The sequence below is a fragment of the Pan paniscus genome, chromosome X, assembly GCF_029289425.2.
Source record: "Pan paniscus chromosome X, NHGRI_mPanPan1-v2.0_pri, whole genome shotgun sequence".
Taxonomy (NCBI): domain Eukaryota; kingdom Metazoa; phylum Chordata; class Mammalia; order Primates; family Hominidae; genus Pan; species Pan paniscus.
Genome location: NC_073272.2, coordinates 117,344,398 through 117,370,572, shown reverse-complemented (window position 1 = coordinate 117,370,572; position 26,175 = coordinate 117,344,398). Strand labels below are relative to the sequence as shown.

Here is a 26,175-nt window from a genome sequence, read left to right as displayed (position 1 = left end):
CAGCCATCTATAGACCTACCCCCAGGAATGCATTTCTTCACCAGGGTCCCAGTTATTAATATTCCTTGCTGGGAAAAGAATTCAGTGATATTTCTCCTACTCACACTTCCATCTATAGGCTCTCTGCAAGAAGAAAAATATGGCTCTATTCTGCCCAACCCTGTAGGCAGTCAGGCCTCATGGTTATCTTCCCTTGTTCCCTGAAAATCACTGTTATTCTGTTCTTTCTTAGGGTGCACTGATTTAATATTGTTCAAACACACATATTTTACAATCAATTTGTACAATAGTGGTCCTCAGGTGACATACATTCTCCACTTACGAAGATAACAGGATTAAGAGATTAAAGTAAAGACAGGCATAAGAAATTATAAGAGTATTGATTGAGGAAGTCACAAATGTCCATGAAATCTTCACAATTTATGTTCAGAGATTGCAGTAAAGACAGGTGTAAGAAATTATAAAAGTATTAATTTTGGGAACTGATAAATGTCCATGAAATCTTCACAATTTATGTTCTGCCTCGGCTCCAGCTGGTCTCTCCATTCGGGGTCTCTGACTTCCTGCAACATGGGGGTATTAGTTGTAGTAGTGCCTTCCATATCTGTTATAATTTATCTTTTTTCCTTCTATTTATTGATTTTTGCTCTATACTGTGTCAAATCCTCTCTTTACTCCCTTTAATGTACATTTTGTTTGTCACATTGGTTTAGTTTCCTTTAGTTTCCTCGACCAACGTAATTTATATCTTTCCTCATCTTATCTTACTTGGCTTTCTCTTCCTGGCTTATTGAAGTCATGTTTCCTTATTCAATAAATAGTGTTTTTCAATATATTTCCATTGCTGCTTTCCATGCTAGTTGTTTTTGTTTTTGTCTGTTCATTCTCAAAGGAAGAAAGATTCCCTGAAAGGCCTTTGTACTGTTGTTTAAAATGTTTTTTGTTCATGGTGTTTATGTGGCTGACTCTTGTTGTCTAGATCTTTACTTAAATATCCTCTCCTCTGAGAGGTTTCCTTTGACCGTCCAATCTAAAGTGGCCACCTGTATACTGTCTATTGTCACACCATCCCAATTTAATTCTCTCCATAAGACTCATCATTCCAACTATTAGATATTTTCCTTCTTTATTTATTTTCTATCCCCTTTCACTGGAATAGAAGCTCCAAGAGGCCAGGCATCTTGTTCAACTTGTTTACTGCTTTAATCGCAGCACCTACAACCATTTCTTACAGACAAGTTACTCAATAAATATTTGCTGAATGAATGAATAAAGGAATTAACCATTTCCCCTCTGTCTGTGCTCTTGTGCACTAATCCCACCCTTTTCTCTGATTTTTATCCATGAGTCAATAGTAATAGAAATAAACGATTGAATAAATAAGTAGGGTAGAAGAGACAAGTCTTCCTTACAGAAGAATTCCATATTTTATTTGTGAATGTTTGTTTGTATATATATCTTCTTTAGAGGCTGGAACTTTATTCTCCTTCCACTGGGTGTTAATTTAATGATTCACTTACAAAGAAAAGAATGTGGAATGGAAAAAAAATGGTAACTTTATAGTGAAGAAATCTGACAAATACTACCAGCAGTAGACAGAATACCCCCGCCCCCCACCCCCACCCAGGATGGCCACATTTTAATCCCCAGAACCTGTGACTATGACACTGTTCATGGCAAAGTGGACTTGCAGATGTGATTAAGTTAAGGTCTTTGAGATGAGGATATTATCCTGGACCATTCCGGCAGGCCCATTGCAATCACAAGGATCCTTATAAAAGGGACACAGGTGCAAGTCAGAAAAAGGAGATGTGATGATGGATCCAGAGGTTGGAGTGATGCTCTTTGAAGATATAGGAAGGTGCCACAAGCCAAGAATGCAGGTAGCCTCTAGAATCTGGGGAAAAAAATAACAACAACAAGAAAACCATCTCTCCCCTGAAGCTTTGCCAATACTTAATTTTTGACTTCTGACCTCCAGAGCTGTAAGATCATCAACTAGGGTTGTTTAAAGCCACCATTTGTGATCATTTGTCACAGTGGAAATAAGTTAATATGCCTCATTTTCAGAGTCTGGCACAAAGGCTTCCTAATATATACCAGGAGCTGTAATTTCTGACTTGATATAAGCACAAAGAGGAATTGATGGTGGTGGTGGTCAGAAAGGGGCACACAGTAAAAGGTACTAGAACTCTGGCTGCTTTAAAAAGCAACAACATTGCCAGGTCTCAGTTTCAGTGCTGGCACTGGTTTTCCTGACTCTGTCTACAAGATATTTAACAGTAAGTTGGGCAAGGTAGGATCAGAAGTAACTAGCTATTTGTTATTTAAAATTGAATATTCAAATATTTATCTATATTTTTCTTATCCAATTGTATAATTTATGCTCATTGAGAAGTATTTGGAAAAATTATAGGAAAGTATAATCCCACTGCACTGAAAGCGCTGTTAATATTTTGGATCTCATAAATACAAATGTTTATTCAACACAAAGATTCCCCAGTATTGTAAACATGACATATCCAATGTCCAATCCCATGTAATCTTAGCCCTGAGTACCTGCCTTCTCATCTATATTCTTGGTATTGTTTGATGACACCACCATTCACTCAGGTGTCTGACTCAGAAACTGGGGCATCATCCTGGACCCTTTCTCATCCTTCACACTCAGTTAGTCACTAAGTCCACTTCTCCTTCCCAATTATTTCTCCAATTCACTCCCCCTGCTGTTTTATCCTTATTATCACTTCCTTAGATTTGGCCCACATAATTTGTCAGCTAGATCATTAAAATATGCTTCTAATCTGTTTTTTTTTTTTTGCTTCTAGTCTTAGCCCTCCCCTTCTCCCCTGACAGTTTATCTCTCTCTTTGCAGCCATAATGATCTTTCTGAAATGTAAATATGGTCATATTGTTTTCTTGTTTAGATTTCTTCAGTGGCTCCCAGTGTGACAAGGTCTCTTATATGGCTCCTGTCTACCTCACCAGGCTTTTCTCCTGCACAGAGCATGCATTGCAGCCTTCCCCAACATTGGAAGATGACACGTTCCCTCATATTGCCACCCTTCTTTCTGGAATGCTTTCTCTCATATGTTGGGCCTAACCCATTCCTGTTTATCATTCAGGACCTCTCTGTGAAACTTTCACTGAAATATATGCCATGCCTCTTCCAAGCAGAATTAGGTGTCCTTTTCTTATTTATTTATTTATTTATTTATTTATTTATTTATTTATTTTGAGACAGCATCTCACTCTGTCACCCAGGCTGGAGTACAGTGGCGCAATCATGGCTCACTGCAGCCTTGACTTCCCAGGCTCAGGTGATTCTCCCACCTCAGCCTCCTGAGTAGCTGGGACGACAGGCGTGTGCCACCATGCCTGGCTAATTTTTGTATTTTTTTTAGAAATGGGGTTTTGCCGTGTTGCCCAGGCTGGTCTTCAACTCCTGGGCTCAAGTGATTCACCCACCTCAGCCTCCCAAAGTACTGGGATTACAGGCGTGAGCCACCACATGTGGCCAAATATCCCTTTCTAATGGCTCCCCTAGCATTGACTCTTACATTTTGGTGTTGTTAGGGGGGATTGAAGTCCCAGTACTCATAGTAGTTGTATTGGCAAGAGTCATTATAATAGCTAACACTTAAATAGCGTTACTTTGTACTAGGTACAAAACCTTTATGCATATTAATTTATGTTATTCTCATAATAACCTTATGAAGTAGATACTCATCATTATTATTCCCATTTTACAAACAAGGACTTTGAGGCACAGAGAGATTAAGTAAATTGTCTAAGGTCACACAGTAAATAAGCATGGATCCAGGGTTCAAATGCAGGAAGTCTAGCTCCAGAGTCTTTGCATTTAGCCATATGCCAGTCTTTTTCCTTCCCTGGAACGCAAACTCCCTGAGGACAAGGGTTTTGCCTGTCCTGTATCACCTCTCCTGTGTCTCATTACCTAAAACTAATTCATGGCAGTAATAAATACTTCTCATGATGATCTTTTTAGAGAGCGCAGGAAGTGAATGTAGAGGAATGTGTCCTCCTGTCTCTCCCAAGCAGAATTAGGTGTCCCTTTCTTACAGCTCCCATAGTATTAGATCTTATTTCTGTGGTGTCTGTAGTAGATATTAAAGTTCCAATACTAGTAGTACATTGGTTGTATTGGCAAGAGTCATTGTAATAGCCACCCATGGCGTTTACCCTAAGGCCAAGCTAGTTCTGCTTATTTTGGGTGTGCATACATTTACGCTGATAGGTTAAGTACTATTAATGAGTTGGAAGCCTGGAAGTTGATAAAGGTAATTTTTTCTTTTAACAGATGTTCACTTCCCTCCTTTTTCAGTCTTTTATTTTTTCCCCTTTTCATCTTCCCAGCAAACACAGTTACAAGGTGAGCGTTAGAAAGATTATGTAAAATTTTCAAAGGCTCCTGAACAACAGTTGTGTAATGTTCTATTTTGGGTTACATGTGACCAGGAATATGGACCCATGAAATAATTCAGAGCCTTAATGTGGATGCTTTTAAAAATATATAGCCAAAGGACAAAGTTTTCCTTTGTCTTTCTGGTTATCAGTGCTGTGTGATATTTTGACCCCTTCCCTCCATTCGACACTTGGTTTTCTTTGTACCATTGCTTTGTTTCAGATTAAAATGAAAAGAAAAAGATTAATACATTTTTTCCCTGGAAGATCTACCTTTTCATTGGATTATAGTTTCCATGCCTGTCTTTGGGACTTATTAATAGCTATGGCAATTTAAAGGCTTTGTGATCCACAGATAGGCATACTATGATTCTCTTCTAAGAGTCCTTAATCCACCATTGAGAGAAGGGCAATGTGTCCTCCTCCCTTCCTGAGGCCCTCTGTATCCATGGTGTGTTATGAAATGCATGATCCTGAAGGTAAAGATGTTTTCCTATATCAGCACAGCATGGCATAGCTGACATAGATATGAGCTATAGATAGCTAGAATAAAATCCTCTAGTGACCTTTGCAGTCTGTTTTAGGGGAAACAAATAACAGAAGCAGCAGAGTGAATCCAAATTAAATTTAATGTTGTTTTTGACAGGAAGAGCTGTGCCTGGATGTAGACAGTGTCATTTCTTTTTCCCTGGCACATTATTGAAAATACTAATATATAACTTTGTCCAAATTTGGCTGAGATCAGCCATTGTCCAGGGCTGGCAGGTCTCTCTCTGTCTTTTTTTTTTTTTTTTTGACAGGGTCTCCTTCTGTTGCCCAGGCTGGAGTGCAGTGGCTCAAGTGATTCTCCCACCTCAGCCTCCTGAATAGCTGGGACTACGGGTGCACATCACCATGCCTGGCTAATTTTTTCTATTTTGTAGAGATGGGGTCTCGCTATGTTCACCAGGCTGGCTTAGAACTCCTGGCCCACAAGCGATCCTCCCACTTGGGCCTCCCAAAGTGCTGGGCTTATAGGCATGAGCCACCTCACCTGGCTGACTCCTACTTTTGACTTCTCAAACTTGGGAGGCTACTCAAATCAGTGGGAGGTCACTTAGAACACACTTTTCTCTCTAGATTCCCTGAAGCAGTGTTAAGTCTAATAAGGCCTCTAGGGAGCGATAATTATTTGATCTCTGGCCCCCAATGCCTGCCCCTTAATGTTACATTTATCCTTTACTCATGTGATATGAAGGGGAAAGTATATTAATACTAGCTTTCAAGTATACTACTATACTCCTTCCCATTTCCCTTTAAGGGTAGTTTATTTACCTGATTGACCTTTCTGTTGTAAAGGCAGAATGTGATACTGAGTGTGGAGTTTGAAAACCACTGTTTTCTGGTCTTGACTCTGCCAACTTAACAGTGGTACCAGTTTCTTTCTTCTTCCTTTTTTTTTTTTTGTTTTTAGAACAGAAATACTTTCTCCTGTCTTGAAAATTAATGAGGTAATATGCTTGAATCACTGTGTTCTCCCTGAAAGGTGGACCCTGAATAAATTCAAGCTGATTTTTTTGAAAGGAGCTGAAAGCAGAGTTAAGGCTATTTGTTTTTCTAAGAATAGCTGTGGCTCCACAAATAACATACTACACTTTTTTTAGAGAGGAAAAGATTGTAGAGATAGTGTTAACCCTCTCAAATGTAAAATGACAGGGAATCTGATATTCAAAGGTGAGATCATTTGTCCAAGTTCATGTAGCAAGGTAAAGGGCCAAGACATGAGTACCGAGAGGTTTGGTTTTTCTTTTTTTTTTGGCACAATTAAGAGTTATTTTTGCCTCAGAAATCTGCATTTCACATATTTAATGCAAAATAAAACCCTTCTTTGGTAAAATACATTCTGTTAGACTTTCACTATTGTACAGTCCATGTGATGAACTTAGTATTTATAGTTAAATTAGTATAGCCTTTACCACTATTTTTGTATGTAAAATACTTTCCCTCTTATCTAAATAGTTCCAGTAGTTTCTTTTCTGTGGGTTGGATAGAAAGTAAGTATTGATCTAATAATCATTGGGTGGTAGGGAGATGGATAAAAATAGAATGGAATGGAAACTCAACCCAGTCTGTTCTAAACTTTGCTATGTGTGCAATTCTGATGTATTATATGGCCTTAAACATATATTTAATGACACATCTACATCCAGGCACAGCCCTTGCTGTTAACAACATTGTTAATTCAGTTACGCTTCACTCTCCTGCCTCAGTTATTGTTTTCCCTAGAAAAGACTGCTAAAATCATTACACAATTTCTTTCCAGCTATTTATAGGCCCATGTCTTAGTTTTCTATTGCTGCTGTAACAAATTACCATAACTCCAGTGCCTTAAAAGAACACTGATTTGTTACCTTACAGTTCTGCCGGTCATTGGCCAAAAATTAAAGGACTGTGTTCCTTTCTGGAGGCTGTTGGGGAAAATCCGTTTCCTTGCCTTTCCCAGCGTCCAGAGGCCACCTATGTGCCTTTGCTTGTGTCTCTCTTCCTCCATCTTCAAAGCCAGCAGTGCTGGGTCAAATCTTTCTCACATCTCCTCACTTGAACCTCTGCTGCTTTCCTCTTCCAATGTTAAGGAGCACAACTGAATAATCCAGGATAATCTCCCCATCTCACAGTCTTTAACTTAATCACACCTGCATCATCTCTTGCTATGTTAGGCAACATATGCATAGGTCCCAGGAATTAAGATGTGGACATCTTTGGGGACCCATTATTCTGCCTACCACACCCTATATCTATGTCAAGTATACCATACTGTGAGTTTTCTTTTGGAGGGTATTAAGATAATGGCTGTTTTCAAGTTAAAAAATTATTTTCAAAAATATTTATCACAAATCTTTGTCCCAGTGCCCTCCATGCAAGATAGTTTCCAGCCATTATGAATAATTGTTTAATATTTTATATATACAGTCATCTGTTGTTATCTGTGGGGCATTGGTTCCAGGACCCCCTGAGGCTGCAAAAATCCACAGATGCTCAAGTCCCTGATAACATTAATACATTGTAATCAAAGCCCATTCAAATTTTTTCCAGTTATCCCAAAAGTGTTATTGACAGCAGAAAGCTCAACTTCAGAATTATGCATTGCAATTAATTGTAATGTCTTTTTAGTGTTTTTCTATCTGGAACACTTTCTCAGTCTTCTCTTGACTTTCATGACCTTGACACTTTTGAAGATTACAGGCCAGTTAATTTGTAGAATGTCCCTCAGTTTTCATTAGTCTTAATTGTTCCTCATGATATTATTGAGGTTTTGCTTCTTCAGCAGGAATTGCACAGACATGATCTTCTCATTGCATCCTATCAGGTGGCACCTGATATTGATTTGTCCCATACAACTTGATAACTTGATTAAGGTGGTATCTGTCAGGCCTCTCCACTGCAAGGTTACTTTTTCTTTTATTTCTAATTAATAGTATTTCTGATGAGGTTGAGAATACTTTGAGACTATACAAATATCTTATTCCTTATCAGACTTTCAATATTTCATTTATTGCATCAATATGGAATCATAGTTTCCTATTTTATTGTTATAATCCTTGATTTATTTTGATGCCAAATGGTCTCATATTTGTATGATCCCCTTTAAGCTGGTTTATGTATCTTTTTCACAAGTCTCAATCATCCTTCCTTATGTTTGGAGTTTATCTTGTACTTTCTGAGTGCTTCATTACATTCCATTTCATCTTGTACTTTCTCTGCATTAGCTCTGGAATCAGGCATCATGGTACCTTTTAGTGGATAATCATATCTCGAACCAAAATCTGTTTGCTAGGAGTGCTCATTGCTATTCCAGTATTGCTGTTCCAAGGCCCTTTTGATGGAGAGAGCTAGGAAATATTTGTATACATGTATATACACACATAAATACATATACACATTTATACATATATGTTTATATCTTTATCCATTGAAACCATGAATTCTCACCAATACCTTCAATTTTAATCCAATACCATAGAGTTCATTCTAGTTTTCTCCCTTTTCATGATTTCACTTCTCAATTGGTAACATTAAGAAACATGTCTCTTATTATTTGACCAGTTCCTTCACATGTAGCCAATGCCCTGTTGACACACCCTTGCCTCCCCGACTGTGACTTCCAGAAATCCTGGCTGTAGCTGCCACCTCCCTGCATGAATACCCTCATTTTGTTTGCATTTCACCTTACCACATCAGTCCACCATTGATGTAGTCTTCCTGCAATGACACCTTCCTCATCTTCTCAAGCCCCACAAAGAGTCTCTATGGTGCCCTCTTCATAGGGCATGCCTACTTTGCTTGGTCCCACTAATGGATTGAACTGTTCAGGAAGGGGAAGGGAAGGAACATTTTCTGTACTTTGACGAGTTGTTGCGACCTTTTTCCTTACAACCATGGTAAGGATTACTACCCTTGTACTGGATATTTACTTGCTATTGTTGTAGTTCCTATAAATTCTGCTTTCCTGTAGTCAACATCCACATTTTAAAATTATAATTTATGAGATTTTTGCTTGTCAATTTGAGTCCTTTTCTTCAGATTAATATTGTTTACTGGTTTATTATTATTACTGGTTTGATTTTTGCCTAATAAGGTGTTAAAAATGAGGCAGCTGGAAATAAGATGATTTTCACGTAATTATGGTATAATTTATAGAAACACTACTGCTTTCTCATAATACTTCTTTTTGTTATTTTTATGTTTTTCATTTAACTTTTTTTCTTTTCACTAACCAAACAAACAGCAGTGATAAATATAAACTATCAGCAAAGCTGGCTTAGAAGAAAGAGTTTAAAAAAAATGAGACAGGATCTCTATGTTGTCCAGGCTGGTTTTGAACTCCTGACTTCAAGTGATCCTCCCACCTTGGCCCTCCAAAGTGTTGGGATTACAGGCGTGAGCCACTACGCCTGGCCAGAGTGAAGCCTTTCATTTTTGAATAGAGGTATTTTAAAAACCTATTGCACAGTAACCTATTCCTGGTTATTTAGGGTTAGGAACATGAGTTCAAAAAGTCTGACTTCCTTAGCATGGCATAGAAAGCTCTTCACATTAGGTTCTCAGATTTCCTTTCTAGCCTCAGTTTCTGCTGCTTCTCATTTTGGTACTCTGTGCTATTACTGTACCACATTATTTTCCCTTCGCCAAGTGTGCCACATTCTTTTGTATTTCTGTGGTAGTGTGCGATTACCCAGAAGGTAGATCAAGCACATGCTTGGAACACCAAACAGACATAGGTACCAAACAATGAGGAAGAAAAAGAGTATTTGATGTTTCATGTCATCATCAAGGAAATTAGATCTTTGTTGGACTTCCTTACACTTAATTCATAATTTAGAATTATTTATATTTTGAAATACATGTGAGGGAGCACCATAGCCTTTTCTGTAATTAAGGCCCCTGTACGTTATTTTAGGCCCTTCTCTGTGCCTTTGCTTTTGCTGGATCTTAGCACTGTGAACTCTGCCTCTGAGAGAATTACATGATATTCCATCCCATAGCATTTTACTTATTTATTTATTTATTTATTTTCGAGACAGAGTTTTGCTCTTGTTGCCCAGGCTGGAGTGCAATGGTGCGATCTCGACTCACCGCAACCTCCCCCTCCCAGGTTCAAGCAATTCTCCTGCTTCAGCCTCCCAAGTAGCTGGAATTACAGGCATGCAGCACCACGCCCGGCTAATTTTGTATTTTTAGTAGAGACTGGGTTTCTCCATGTTGAGGCTGGTCTCGAACTCCTGACCTCAGGTGATCCGCCTGCCTCGGCCTCCCAAAGTGCTGGGATTACAGGCGTGAGCCACCGCGCCTGGCCTCCATCCCATAGCATTTTATTGCACATCTATCATAACACTTAGCACTTTGTATAACAATTTTTAAATTATCTCTCCTGACCAAACCATGAAGTCCATGAGGAAAATGACATCTTCCCATCTAGCCATCTATTTCATGCATCTAACCCGGTGATTTAGGCAAAGTAGAGACTCATTAAGTGTTGTTAAACTGAATAATTATTGTCTTGTTTATAGATGCAGGTGGTAGCTTTTATAGCAGAGATTGAATTATGTCTCTTTAACCGTTACTGCACTTGATTCATTAGTATCTGTTCGGATAGAATTTGACATGTCCAGGCAGTCCAGTTTGTTAATATAACAAACTGTTCAGAGAATTGGCAGTGTTCAGAAATAAGAAATCTGAAAAATCTGTAAGATTCATATGCAACACGATGATTTACTGGAGGCTTTTTTTTTTTTTTTTTTTTGACGGGGTCTTGCTCTCACCCAGGTTGGAGTGCAGTGGCATGATCTTGGCTTGCACAATCACTGCAACCTCTGCCTCCCAGGCTCAAGTGATCCTCCCACTTCAGCCTCCTGAGTAGCTGAGACCACAGGCATGTGCCACCATGCCCAGCTAATTTTTCGTATTTTTGGTAGAGACACGGTTTCATCATGTTGCTGTGGCTGGTCTCGAACTCCAGAGCTCCAGCAATCCACCTGCCTCAGCCTCCCAAAATGCTGGGATTACAGGTGTGAGCCACCATACCCGACCCTACTGGTGGCTTTTTCTTCCATCTTGTCCAGTGTTCTGACAATCAGGATTTAGCCTTGTATACTCATGTTCATTCAATTGCATTAGTTCTTTAAAAATCATAGAATCTTTTCAGTTAGATTTGGATTAGAGTTGTAGGTGCTTTCTGATTTGTTCACTTTAAGCAGTTCAAGGAGAAAACAATGAAAAATTTTGTTGTTGGATGGATATCACATTGGCTCTTTTACTGCTTAAATATCATCTATCCATGGCCTGCAGGAGCTATAGAATATCTTAACTCGTTGGGGTCCTATTACGATAGTCCTGCCCTAGACTACGAAAAGGTTCCAAAGGTCATCTTTTGAGTTTGAAGCCATCTGAGTAGAAAGTTTTCTAATGGCAGTGGTTCCCAGATGCCAGTTAGTTCATGGAAGCTGGTTTGTTATGGATATTGTCACAGGTCTGCAGTGATGTATGAGAAACAACAGTGTAGTGATTATCTACCAGAAAGCTAACTTTATTGATTGCAAAGGACCATCCTTTATTCTGAGATTGTTCTTTACACTTTTTGCTTGTTCAAATGCTCTTTTGTCCTTAATTTAATGAAATTAAATTTACGATGGTAATCAAGGACTGTATCTGTATCTTTATATGAAACCCTTGAGACAAGGTATGTTTCAGAACTTACATTCTTTTTGGATTTTAGAAAGGTAACAGTCTGTATATCCTATATTACATAACAGCCCCAGCAGGGTTTGAGGTGACACCCCATAATCAGTTACAGTAACGTTACTGCAGTGAAATATAAGAATATTTATATTAAGTGAGAGAAAAAGCCTGTGAATAGCCTCATGTCAGTTCAGGTCAAGCTTGACTGCCAGATGAGTTCATATCAGTTCAGATTTTGCTGCCAAATGAGTTACAGGCAAGAAAAAATTGATTTCCAAGTGTTTGAATTTTGAAATTGTGGATAAGGGGTTGCCTTTTAAAATGTCCTTACTTTGTAAAATAAAGTTGAGTATCCTATGTAGGACCCCAAAATGTTTTTGAAATTTCATTGGTCCACAAAATCCAAAACGTGGGAAACAGCCCTTGAAAGCTATTGAAGTGAGTATAACATTACTGTTACACTCATCCCTAGCCAATAATAATTTTCCTCTCTATTTTGTTTGCAAGGAAATACATTGTTGTTGGTTATAATCTTTGGATGTTGTAAAAATCTCCAAATATACTTTTAATCAAAGTAGATTGAAATTAAGTTTATCTTGTAGCAATTTTAGGACGCTGGGGCAGGAGAGAAGGTTGCAGCCTGAATCCATCCACAATTCCCAGTGATGGATTAGGATTCTGTGATAGGGATGGGTTCTAGCTTGACAAGTCCTCCCGGCTGCATTTGTTTGGCCAAATAGATTAGTGAGGAGATTGGTCTGTTTTGGGTAAGGGCAATGGTAAATACCTACATGCACTTAGGTTAACTGATTAATCTTTGGTATTTGTAGCTTAGGTTTCTATCCATCAGATGGGGTTAACAGTTCCCATCTCACAAGTATAAAATGAGTTAGGAGCTATGGAAGTACTTTGACAATGAAGATCACGTTAGCATATAAAATAATAATCTTAAAGAAGAAGTTATGTAGTATGAACTAATAGAATCAAAACAACACAGCTGCACAATTCTTGTCCTAGTAAATTTGTCTAGAAAGTAGACTTGGTAAAACAATTATTTGACCTAACTGGGCTATAATTTGGCTCTTGCTTAAAAACAGTATTTCTCCGTTCTATGTGACAGTTATTTATTTATTGGCCCTCAGCTTCAGATTCACCATGTGTTGCCTGCTCTGCGAAAATGGACCTGAACCTTTTGTTTTCTATTTATTTATTTATTTATTTTTAATAGATTTTTTAAATTATACTTTAAGTTTTAGGGTACATGTGCACAACCTGCAGGTTTGTTGCATATGTATACATGTGCCATGTTGGTGTGCTGCACCCATTAACTCGTCATTTACATTAGGTATATATCCTAATGCTATCCCTCCCCCGTCTCCCCACCCCCCAACAGGCCCTGGTGTGTGATGTTCCCCTTCCTGTGTCCATGTGTTCTCATTGTTCAATTCCCACCTATGAGTGAGAACATGCGGTGTTTGGTTTTTTGTCCTTGTGATAGTTTGCTGAGAATGATGGTTTCTAGCTTCATCCATGTCCCTACAAAGGACATGAACTCATCCTTTTTTATGGCTGCATAGTATTCCATGGTGTATATGTGCCACATTTTCTTAATCCAGTCTATCATTGTTGGACATTTGGGTTGGTTCCAAGTCTTTGCTATTGTGAGTAGTGCCGCAGTAAACATACGTGTGCATGCGTCTTTATAGCAGCATGATTTATAATCCTTTGGGTATATACCCAATAATGGGATGGCTAGGTCAAATGGTATTTCTAGTTCTAGATCCCTGAGGAACCTTTTGTTTTTATCTTTTTTTTTGTTTTGAACCTTTTGAATGGTTGCTTCCTTTACCACCTGACACTGAAGTTTTGTCAGTAGAGGGTGCTGGAAAGGCACATCAGGAAGGAAGTACTTTGACAATGGTGACCACTTTAACATATCAAATCATAATTTTGAGGAATAATTATATGGTACAAATTTATATAGTATTTATATGTTCATATAGTTTATATAATATTTATATATTTATATAGTTGTTATATATAATATGTATAATTTACATAGCATTTATATGGTTTTGCTTCATGGTTCCCTGTGTGCTTGCTCAGCAGGCTGTTTTTTGAGCATCTTCACCAGTGCTCAGCTTCTTTACCCAGTGGTCAGTAGCTTCTCCTGGTGCCCCCAGAGACAGTTTTATAGCAGAGTATTTCTGGTAGGACACTTTCCAGAAAGTGTATTTTGAGCATGTCCCAAAGGGTGGGTTTCTGACAGATTCCAGGTAATGAGCACCACAGCAGCTTCTCTACCCTTCATTGTGCTGTGGCTGTGCCCTCTCCAATAATGTCTGGATCTCAGCCTTGAGCAGAAGTCACTTTCTTTGGTGCTCTTTCTCAGCCCTAGGGGTAGTTGCTCCTGGTATCTGTGATTCTTTGATTCTTGTGTTTTTTTAAGAATCTCTTTACTTATTACTAGCCAATTTCTCATTACTCCAATTTCCTGTTATTCCAACCCTCTGTCATAGTTAATAATTTCTTATGTACAACTCTCCCTGTTCAAATTACTATGCGGTTTCTCTCTCCTGAGTAGACCCAGACAGTTGCAACCAATTAAAGATCTCTCTGAGCCACCATGTATCACTGGCAAGCCAATTCTTAAGAGATGATATCGTTGTATCTGTAGTTGAAAAAATTCAAATATCTTTTAGGGAAATGTCTCAAAATCCAATGAAGTTTAGCTGTTCTTCCCATGGGGTCTCTGTGTACCTATGTATTTGTCTCTCTTTCTCTATCTTCATGTCCCACCACCTTAACTGTGAGTTCTCACTCTTCTCTCCTTCTCCATCTATTTGCCTTCATACACTTAGTTTCCAACCCCAGCATTGCTTTTGGCTTCCCTGTGTCTCAATTTCTGTCTTGGTGAGGCAGCGATATAAAAGATCATAAATTAATGAAATCAAGGACATGAAAGTGCTTTGTAATTAGTAGAGTACCATACAAAGTGGTGATATTACTTGTGTTTATTAAATAGTTTTCTCTTCTATGTTTTCAAATGTTCAATTATGTTTTATTTTAAGAGCTTTGTGGGTGCCTTCAGGGGTACTTACAAACTAGTAAAATAGATACATCAATACATAGAATTATTAGACAAGACTGAATGTGCTGGGTGCTAAAATAGGGGAACAAATGAGGAGCCCTGAAAATTAGAATTTAATTGTGGTCTGAGGATTCATGGATTATTTCCAAGGAGAATCATCTGACCTTGAAGGACCTTACCTGCAATTTATTAAATGTTTGTGGCACAAATGAGCCTTGCGATACGTACTTTACATATATTATCATATTGAATCTTTACATTCATCCTTATATTCTTAAATTATTTTATGTCTTAGACTGATTTCAAAATATTGTGCTTGAAGACAGATTTTTGTTCATTTGTTTTATTTTTAATTGAAACTTACCTCCAGTTATGTGTGAAAACTCAGTGGCAGTAAAATCTACAAGATAGAACATTATGTTGCTTTTCAGGTATTTTCTATTTTCATATTCATTCATGGATACCTACATTTTAAAAGATGGTTGAACACTTTGCACCTGAGAACTAGAGTAAATATATGATAATCTCTATATTGAAAAAGGGAAACATTTTGTTTAAAAATTGATGACTCAGTCTCTTTTTTTTCATAAGAGAGTGTGTCAGTAGGCTTCTAGGAGATGGCATACTTTATGAAAAAATGTAGCATACTATTTAAATTAGAGGTGGTTATGCTTTGAATGCAAAGTATCCTGTCAAATGACAGGATGAGTGCATCTCCCAGTGGAAGATGTTGCAAAGTGCAAGTGAGTATGAGTCTTCCCGAAAGCATTTGTCTTTATAGCTTGGCTTCTATGAGATGCCCACCAAAGACACTTAATCTTTTATCTTAGAAAGTCAAGATGGATGAGTCTTCAGATTTATTAGGAACCCTTCTTTAGTTTTGAATATTTTGTGATGAATCCATACTTTATCTTTTTGCAGATGAGATGGAAATGTCCTGTTTCTTTGGCAAATAATATGTGAGCATAGCACATGTAGCTTTTTTTTTAAAAAATAGGCTATGATTTGATCAGTGTTTTCTGAAGTATTATGTGCGTGCTACTGGTGGTATACGTACCCGTAGAAATAGACAGACTAACACAATTTGAATATATTTGTTACTTATTTTAACGCTGATTAGGAAAGAAAGCCTGGTATATCACCCTTGTCATTTCTTAGATACTACTGAAGTTAAGACTATGCAGGTAACAACACCTCACCCAGACCAAGTGAATTACTGGTGCAGTGTTCAGGCATGCCCAAGAATGTATTGCTGCATTCTTTTCATAGATACAGCAACACTCTACTACCAGAAAATAGTAATATTTAAATATACAAAGTATTTATAACATACATAATTACAAATTGGAATCGGTTCTATGCTCTTTTTTTGTTTTGTTGTTGAGGTCAGCATGGATCAATGGATAAAAATTGAATTTTTAAAATGTAAAGATGCAGACTGTGAGGGAAATCTTATTAGGGGATGATTTTGATGAAGTTAGTCATGTAGCTTTAGACAAACTTGAAGACCAAATTTAGCAAACTGTCTGAATCATCTGCTACTGTTACAGAAGGACCAACTGCAAAGAAAACAACTATCACACAAATTTGATGAAAGTGTTTGAAATTTGTATTTTCATAAGTATGATGAGAATGAACCTCTTTCCTTGTATGTCAGATGTGTAGAGACACACATTCTGCTGTGAAACCTTTCAATCCTGTGCTTTTTTGAAACACAAAGTGTGCTATACAAAGTCCACCTGAGAGGTTCCTTAAAAAGTTGAACATAGAGTTATCATATGACCCAGAAATTCAGAAACTCCTAGGTGCATATCCCCCCAAATTAAAAACTAGTACTCAAACAAATGTACACCCATGTGCAGGGAGGGACTATTCACAATACCCAAAGGTGAAAAGAGCTCAAATGCCCATTAACTGATGGATGGGTAAATAAATTGTGGTATGTACATATAATGGAATACTCAGCCATATAGTATATTAGAAGTATCAGTACTTCTAATATACTAGTAAATAGTGGATGAGCCTCCAAAATATTATGTTAGTGAAAGGAGCCAAGCACAAATGATTAGATACTATATGATTCAATTTATGTGAAATACTAAAATAGATAAATCCATAGTGACAGAATGCAGATGCAAGGGGCTAGGGGGAGGGAGGAGAGAATGGGGAGCAACTGCTTAATGGGTATGGGTTTTATTTTGGAGTTGATTAAAATGTTTCACAACAAGATAGAAGGGGGTGTTGCGCAACATTCTGAATGCACTGAATGCCACTGAATTGTTTACTTGATAGGTGCAGCAAACCACCGTGGCACATGTATACTTATGTAACAAACCTGCACATTCTGCACATGTATCCTGAAACTTAAAGTAAAATAAAAAATTAAAAAAAATCACCACTTTTATCTTATGTGGATTTCACCTCAGTATGGAAAAAATAAGACTTACCCAGTAGTGTGGTATGTGTGACATTTTATGGGGAATAGGATGATGTTAGGTTGTGCATAAGCATTTCTTATTACAGGAGTTAAGTATGTATTTTTACAATTGCCTTCTTTTTATGAGAAATTATTAGTTTCCTATTTGCAGTAATAAGTTTTCCTTTAAAGATAAATGTAAGTTTTAAAGAAAAAATAAGATGGTACTGATATGACACATGAAGGCAGTTCACAAGTGAATGAAAAATGGCAGCTTCAAAGAGACATTTTGTTTTATGTTCAAGCCAACTAATTTTAATTTTTATTATGTTATTATTATAATTATTATTGTTTTAGAGACAGAGTCTTGCTCTATTGCCCAGGCTGGAGTGCAGTGGCACCATCATAGCTCATTGCAGCCTTGAACTCTATGACTCAAGTGATCCTCCCACCTCAGCCTCCCTCACAGGCATGTACCACTACTCCTTGCTATTTTTTTTTATTTTTTATACAGACGAAGTCTCACTATGTTGTCCAGGCTAGTCTTGAACTCTTCCCACTTCAGCTTCCCAAAGTGTTGGGATTACAGGCGTGAGCCACTGTGCCTGGCCAATTTTTAGTGAGAACATATTGGACACTAGTTGCTGTTTATGAAAGTTGAACGAGATGTGACTTTTGCCTTAGGAAAAACTTCCAACCTAAAGGTGATAAGCCAAATCTATAAATAATTCAAGGAAGAAGCTGAATGTGCCCAGTGAGACTGGAACAGAGGACAAACAGACTGAGGCCAAGACCAGGTACCTGTTTGGTTTGATTACCAGTACCATTTCAGAAAATGCTAGAATAGGCTTCTGGGTGTAGTGGCTCATGCCTGTAATCCCAGCACTTTGGGAAACCGAGGATGGAGGATTGCTTGAGACCTGGAGTTCAAGACCAGCCTGGGCAACATAGCGAGACCCCATCTCTAAAAAAATAAAAAAACTAGTGGGCATTGTGGCAAGCATCTGTAGTCTCAGCTACTCAGAAGACTAAGGTGGGAGGATCACTTGAGCCCAGGAGTTCGAGGCTGCAGTCACCTATAATCACACTACTGCACTCCAGCCTGGGTGACAGAACAAGACCCTGTCACTAAAAACGGGAAGGAAGGAAGGGAAGAAGGAAAGAAGGAAGAGGGGGAGGGAGGAAGGAAGATGCTAGGATATATAGGAAGAAGTTAAACTAAACTCTATGTACAAGTGCAAACAAAACCCCAACTTAATATTGGCATTCATGGTTGATGGAAAGATGGGAGTTGGTGGAAAACCATTTTAGAGCAAAATTTGCTTTTGAAATTAGAAACAGGGAGAAAAATTACTTAATAAATGCAGCAGCCCAGGCGTGGTGGCTCACGCCTGTAATCCCAGCACTTTGGGAGGCCGAGGTGGGTGGATTACCTGAGGTCGGGAGTTCGAGACCAGCCTGACCAACATGGAGAAACCCCGTCTCTACTACAAATACAAAATTAGCCGGGCGTGGTGGCACATGCCTGTAATCCCAGCTACTCAGGAGGCTGAGGCAGGAGAATTGCTTGAACCCAGGAGGCAGAGGTTGCAGTGAGCCGAGATCATGCCATTGCACTCCAGCCTGGGCAACAAGAGCGAAACTCCAACTAAAAAAAAAAAAAAAAAGCAACAGATAATGTAATCAAGTTTCATATACTGTGGTCCTTTTTGCCTCTACCTTTTTCTCTCTCAGTAACTTGGCAGTCCGCTGGGCTTCCTCTCTCCCTAAAAATCTCACATTTAAAGGTAGCATAGTAGAGGGCTTGAGAATATATGCTCTGGAGCTAGACTGCTTGGGTTCAAATTCCAGTTCCAATATTTACAGATCGTGTAACCTTAGTCATGTCACTTGATTTTTCTATGTATTTGTTTTATCTTCTGTAAAATGGGATGTTAATAGTAACTGCATTATAAGGCTTTGGTAAGGATTAAATAAGTTAAATGATTAAATGTGGTAAGCATTTATAACACTGCTTGGCACATGGTAAGTGATCAAACAAATGTTAGCCATTATCATCATCTCCAGTCAGTAAATCCTGTCAATTTTGTCTCCTAAAAGTCTTTTTGAATGTCACCCACTACCACTGCCTTAGTTTAAGATCTTATGTTGTCACAATTGCAATTGTGCCTTAACTAGTCTTGCACCCGCACCCTCTCTCCTAACCATCCCCTCTGTCTCACTTGACTGCCTGACATTTGCTTATTCTGAAATACTCAGCTCAGATGTCACCTCTGTGAAACTTTCCCTGATCCTCTGTGCTAGTCCACTTAGGGCTCTCCATGTGCACTTATATCCTTTGGAACATATCTCATTTATAGCATAGCTTATATAGTACTGTGACTGTACCTGATGTTCCCTGGGTTGTGTCCACCTTGAAGGTGGGAAACTGGGTTTACTTAGTTTTGAACTTCCACCCTAAACACAGCCCCTGGTACAAAGTAGATGCTTATTAAATGCTTGGGTGGATTATTGAATGGGCTCTGCCTGTAGAAAGCTAGTTTACAGTCTTCATTTGGGAAGCTAAGTTGAACACACCTAAGAATAAATAACTATGAACATTGTGTAGTAAGTGCTGAAAGAGTTTAGAAAGAAAAGGGGAGTGCTGGGGGTAATCAAATTATACTTCAAAAAGGTAGAGCTTGATTTAGAACTTAAGAATGGGCAGAACTTGTGTGAACAGAGAGGCAGCCACAATCTACTATGCAAAAGGGATGTTTTATGAGTTGAATGGGTGGTGACAGAAAAAAAGAAAGAAAAAAAAAAAAGCCCAGCCTTAGCAAAACAGAGAAGAGACCAGTCTAATTAGGGTGTGTGTATGTGTGTTGATGGGGGGAAGGTATATGTTGAAAAGTACAAGTAGATCATAACCTATAAACAGGGTGTGTTCTAAAGATTTATTTACAAATCATTTGTTTGGACATGACACATAATATACATGGTTTCTAGCCAGCTCAAAATATTGTATTTAACCTACTTAATAGTGAACTATCCCAGGGACAGTGTTCCAGAGCCTGGGAGCAGAGAGTCAGGAAAGGTGCGATGGATTCTGGGCTAGAAGACAGAGTGATAGAGAAATTGAGATTTGTTGTTCTCCTATGACCCTTTCTGCTTTTTTTTTTTATTTTTATTTTTTTACATCTCAGTTTCTCTAAGAGAAAGTTTCTCTATCCCTCAAGGCACCCCATGCTGCTAACTTCCTTGAAACAGAACCCCACCCAAAGTTGCTAGGGCTCTAAAAGGCTCTCTCTCACCTCCAGCCTGCCTCATTCCCTCAGGGCAACAGCTCTTTGCTATTTGAAGAAACTTGACTAAACTCATTCATGCCAATGTGTGAATAACTGATAGCCACCTCATCCTGGCAGCTGTACTTACTTTAATTTTAACAGCCTTCTTGTTAGCTCAAATGAACCTGTAATTGCTGGAATTTCTGGCACTGGTACAGAGCAAACAATGTGGGAAGGGGCTGAGGGTTACAGAGAGAGAGAGAGAGAGAGAGTGAGAGAGTTTCACTGTAGGAGAAGATATTTTGAGACAGGGAAAGCTTTGGCCAAGAGCTTTGCCTAATTTTCCTTTCTTCTCCACCTCCCTCCCCCAAATTGTTCTTGTGTATTCCTCTTCACAGGTTTACTATAGGCTGCAAGTTGTTTTTTATTATTACTTTTTAAGAATAACTTCTGTAGCAGTTCTGGGTATGGTGGTACTGTGTTTTTTAGTTGTGTGCAAATCTGGGATTACCTGTAATGGGAAATAGGGTTGAATAGATAAGGTGGGGCTGGGGGTTGAGGGGACCTTGAAAGTGGAGTCTACAAATACATCCATAGAAGTAAGTAGTCATGGAAAGTTTTTGAATAAAAGCTTAAGATGATGAAACCAATAAAGGTGGCAAAATGAATTCTAAATTTCGAATTAGAAATGATGGAGTATTATGTTTACTCTTGGCTTGGCATTGGTTTATACAGAATCATATTTCTGGTTACCATTTTTCATGGTTCTGGGCATTCACCTTTAATTGTTAGTATCTCTCTCCTTGGCTGTCTGTTCTCTGTGGCTCCTGAGCCAATCTTTCTTCAGGATTAATATGCTCCTAGAAGCTTTTATGACTTTTGTATTACCAACTAGCACATAAGGGCTTATACATTCTGTTTCTGTGTCCCAAAATTCAAGTCTAATGTTAGCAAAACACAACTCTCATTTATAAGACTTTTTTTTTTTTTTTTTTTACTTTTTAATGAAAATTTCCAGCCTTTCCAAACATACCCCAAAAACACACTGGAGATAGTGGTTAATGATCTGCATCAGTTAGCCCTCAGAGCTGCAGGAACCTCCACACCCACTCCCTAACCTGTGCATGTTAAACCATGTTGTAGATAAGCTCTTCCCTTTGGGGAACCCCATTGTCTTTTATTCTTTATATTGTTCATTATGTAAATATTCTTGATATTTCTCCTCCACCAGTCTGCACAAAGGAGAAGCCAGAAAATGGGGTGAGAAAGGGATTTGAGACATTTCCTTAAGCCTAAATTATAATTCTCTCATTGGAACAGGATTCATAGATCTTTAATCAAATATGTTTATTTTTCTGTTTTGAACGTTAAAAGGGCTTGTTCGCATTGGGCCCTCTTGTGTGTCATTTGTATATTTTGCTCTTGACTGCTCAGCATACCATTTACATTACCAGGTATTGGTGATGTGCAGTGACTTGCTTGGTTGAATTTGCTATTTCATTTTTTTGCTCCATGTAGTGCAGCAGTGATTGTTAAAATTGGATTTTGTGGTTTACTCTTTCATCATCACTTGTAGCAACAGTAATTTAATAGGATTTAACAGTCCAAAGAATATACTTTTTGTCCTTTTCATTTACCAGTCCACAAAATGACTGCTTTTAGGAGATATTGTTTCATTTTTCAATATTCCCTGGCCTAGGTGGTGACAAACTAATAAAATGCATTCATTTGCTTTACCAATCCTATCTTGACTTAGAAAATTGATTACTGACATTTCCCTTCCTTATGGTAGTTAAGTGTTTTCCTTACTCAGTTCGGTTCAGCAGTCACCTATTGATCCATTCACAGCCCCATCCTCATTCATCTATCATAAAGTTATTATATACCTACTATGCTGGGCACCCTGCCAGGCACACATAGGGTCTGTCATGCAAACATCAAAAGGAGCCATTTAGGTATGCTATGTGCAATTGTAACATTTTATTTTTTCTTATGATTCAAATCTTAGTTTTGGAAGGAAAAGGCCCTTTAATGATTTCTTATTTAATTATCATCAGAAAAGTGTAGTTAGGCATGGAGGAGGGAAGAACCTACCTCTGCTGGCTTGATTTCACCAAAATCGCCTCCTATAATTGGGTTACTATGTGACAGGCACTGAGTTAGGTATAATACAAACATAAGGGAGGCCCAACCTCAGTTCTCAGGAATTTATAGTCTAGGGAGACATAGAAGCAGTTTTAACCCAAAGAGAGAGGAGCTATAATATTCAAAGTATCACAGGAGGATAGCAAACCCATTACCTGTATCTTCTAAGGGATGTGAGGGAAAGTTTCACTGAGGGAGGTTTGCTTGAACACTTAAGCATGACTAGAAGTTTGCTTGGTAGAGTAGAAGGGCAGGGAATTCCAAGTGGAATCAGATGTGAAGTCACTGAGGCATGAAGGAGTATGACATGTTTGAAATGTATGCCAAGAAATTGCTAATTACTAGATGAAAGAGAACTCTGTGGAATTGGCATTGGGAAGATATTTCTGGTACAGGTATAGGTTGATCATTTATGTAACTTTTGTCATATAGCTATTCTGTAGCTTCCATTAACTATTCCTTACTTCTCTCCTCCAGCCATTTATGTGAAGACTTTTTTTTTTTGGAGGGGAGGTGTTTAGGAGTCATATTTGTAGTTTTCCCTTAAAATGAATATTAATATAAATATTAATACAATACAGAGGTGACTAATAAACACCAAATTAGGTATCAGGAGACCTGGCTTATTGTTTTCCACTTCTCTCAGCGGCTATGTCACTTGAGCCAAGGCATTTAACAGCTCTGTTTCTTCACGAGTAAAATGGGAATATTAATGCCTGCATTGCCTACCTCAGGATCAGGTTGAAAATGAAAATGAAACTGTTAAAAATAAAGAGGTATAATAAACTCTTTTACTTGGAATTCTGCTGGCTGAGATTAAACTGACATTTAAAGCAAGTAAAATACTTTGTGGAGTATCTGGATAGAAAAATTAGGTTGGAAAATAATTCTTACTTCCTCATTAACCCTCTATGTCTGCCCTTTAGTCTTTGAAATGTCATTTAGCTTATTTCTATGTTTCCAAACTAACACGATAAAAATTTTAAACTTCCTAATGTTCTGGCATGTATATCTTGGCCCTTTCAAATTCTCAGTGTAACTATTAAATAGCAATTGATTTAAGATTTAGGTGAGTAAAATATAAGTTGGTATATTTCATAGTCAATCTTGAATAATTCATACCTATTAAGTAGTTTGAATTACTAATGAGATACTGTCTATCATTTCTTGTTCCATATGGTGGTAGGACACGAGTTTTGTTCCATTTTAGAAATGTATAAGAGGGTCCTGATTCATTCAATTAGGATTGGGAGGTTATGAGACTTTGGCCTTCTGCCTTCTTTGCCATTTTTCCTAATTCAGTGACAATGCAGGCAGCAGTTATTAGTAGCAGCAAATGACATTTCCATTCATTTTATTTCCTTTGACCCCCATCTTCCCCATTAGATTGAGTGGTAATCTACTGAAATCTGATAAATCACCTGAAACATGAACTTCTAGACTATAGGAGCATGAGCAATTGCTTCCAATATAAATACGCCTGGCTAACCCTTCTTTAGATCAGTGGTTCTCAAAATCTATCACTATGGATATTTCAGCAGGACAGAAAATTCTGTAAACCACTTAAGTCATCCTGCTCTGAACCATCTTACATACATCAGAAGAAAGGGAAAGAGTACTGCTATGGATGAGATAACGCAATGGTATTTTACATGGAATGTAACTGAATTATTTATACTAGACTAGTATTGATCCTGTCATCATAATCACTATTATATGACACCTGTGGAATTCCAAGAGGTAGTTACCCCTCCTCCCTTTCTGCCTTTGCAACTTAGAGATGAACTAGTTATGTGAATTTGGATAAAACACCTATTCTAATCAAAATATAATATAAAATGGTTGTTGAGATTTTTCTACCAGGCCCTAAGGAAATAATCTGTCAATTTGTCTGTTTTTCACAAAACTAAATGAGGAAATGGTCTGGCTTATTTTCTCTTTGTTTTAAAATCTATGGTGCCATTGATACCCAGTTTAAAAACATTCTTCTGAAGGTGCTGTTGATTAAATCATTTTAATGTCCCCCAAGTACTGCCTGGTTTTGAAGATTATTTGGAAAATGTGGCACATTCACCAACTCACATTCTCCTCTTATTCTGTACTTGCTTTTTTTCCTTATAAGTTAGTGGAAAGGCAACTGGTCAGTTTTTTCACTCAATAAAAAAGAAGGAAGGTGTAGACAGCTTTTATCTGGGAATGCTTTAAGTCATTGAGAGAATATTTTTAAGTGTTAACTACTTTTTGAAATTATTGGCAGAATCTTTTAATCCATTTTAACATAAAACAATTGACTAAGATGGAAAGATTTTTATTGTTTACATAAAAGAAATCACCATGGTTTTTGCATCATTGCATAAATCTAAGAGATTGTGCATACATAAAAAGGATGAGACAAAGCTGAATGTTAAGTGCCAAAATCAACGAAAGCTTGCGTACTTACTGGGTATTTGACACTGAGCATAATGGAATGTGGTTCCACAGAGAGAGAATACTAAATATTTACACCCAAGGACATGTTTCTCTGATAGCTTCTTATCCTAATCTCCTAGCTAACATTATTAACCCTTTTTGAAACACCTCTTTCTTACACTTAGATTTCCTCCTATTAAAGCTCACCCTTGGAGATTCTAAACCTTCTATACCCAAGCACCTACACTCACCCACTCATCTCTTTCTGAGATCTTCATGAATTCCTTTTGTTTATTATATGGATCTTTGGGTGAATTATCTTGGTTTACTATGAGTAGTAAAGCACAATCACAATTTCTCTCCACTTACAGCTCTATTTTTCCAAAGGTCACAGCTCCATCATTCAGCTCTTCTGTCGGTATCCCTTTCTCATCGATTCCCTGGAATTTTTGAACCAGAGCTGTGAGGTATACAGCCAGCAATGTTGCATAGTACTTTAGAGTTGCTGCCCAACACAGGTCCATCTCTCTTCACAATTCATGTTTGTTCCTTTTCAGGCTCAGAGTGGTGAAGGAAGTTACTGAGATTAGTGTGCACTATGAAGTCTGGGAGGTGGGCTTTCAGGGACCTGCTTACTTACTCTGAGGCTCTGACCTTTGCCTTAGTGTGATTTTCTCACCATCCTCTTTTATTTTGTGGGCAAAGGATCAAAAAGATTTCTTCAACGTTGAGTGCTAAACATTAGCAAGAATGCATGGTTTCTGGTCCCTGTGATGAAAGAATATTTTTAAAACCATAGACTCAAATTACCATGTAAGATATCACAGAAACAAATGGAATTTGAGCTGGATCTGGAAGAATGGGTTGAGTTCAGGAAAGTGGAGTTTGGAAGAGATTTCATGCAAGAGGGACCTCTGGAGCAAAGGCGAGAAAGAACAAAGAAAGCTTTTGACGTAGAGAACTGGAAGTTGGTGTTATGATTTACTACAGTAAACTGGAAGAGTAGGTTGGCCGGTATGTACTGAGTTCTTAGTGCTAGGCTTAGTTACTTGATTAATTATTTGATTGATCTACTCATTCAACAGATTGTTTCTCATAGCCCACAGGATAAAATCCAAACCTGTTTTCTGGCGTGCATGGTCTTCTGTGATGTGGTTTCTGCATACCTTAAAATCTACTCCACTCAACACTATGTACCCACTTTTCAG

General features: G+C 38.0%; 1 protein-coding gene across 5 annotated transcripts in view; it reads left to right on the top strand.

The window, feature by feature from the left end:
- Nucleotides 1–26,175, top strand: part of KLHL13 (kelch like family member 13) — a 218,866-nt gene that overhangs the window by 102,685 nt on the left and 90,006 nt on the right. The window lies entirely within an intron of this gene.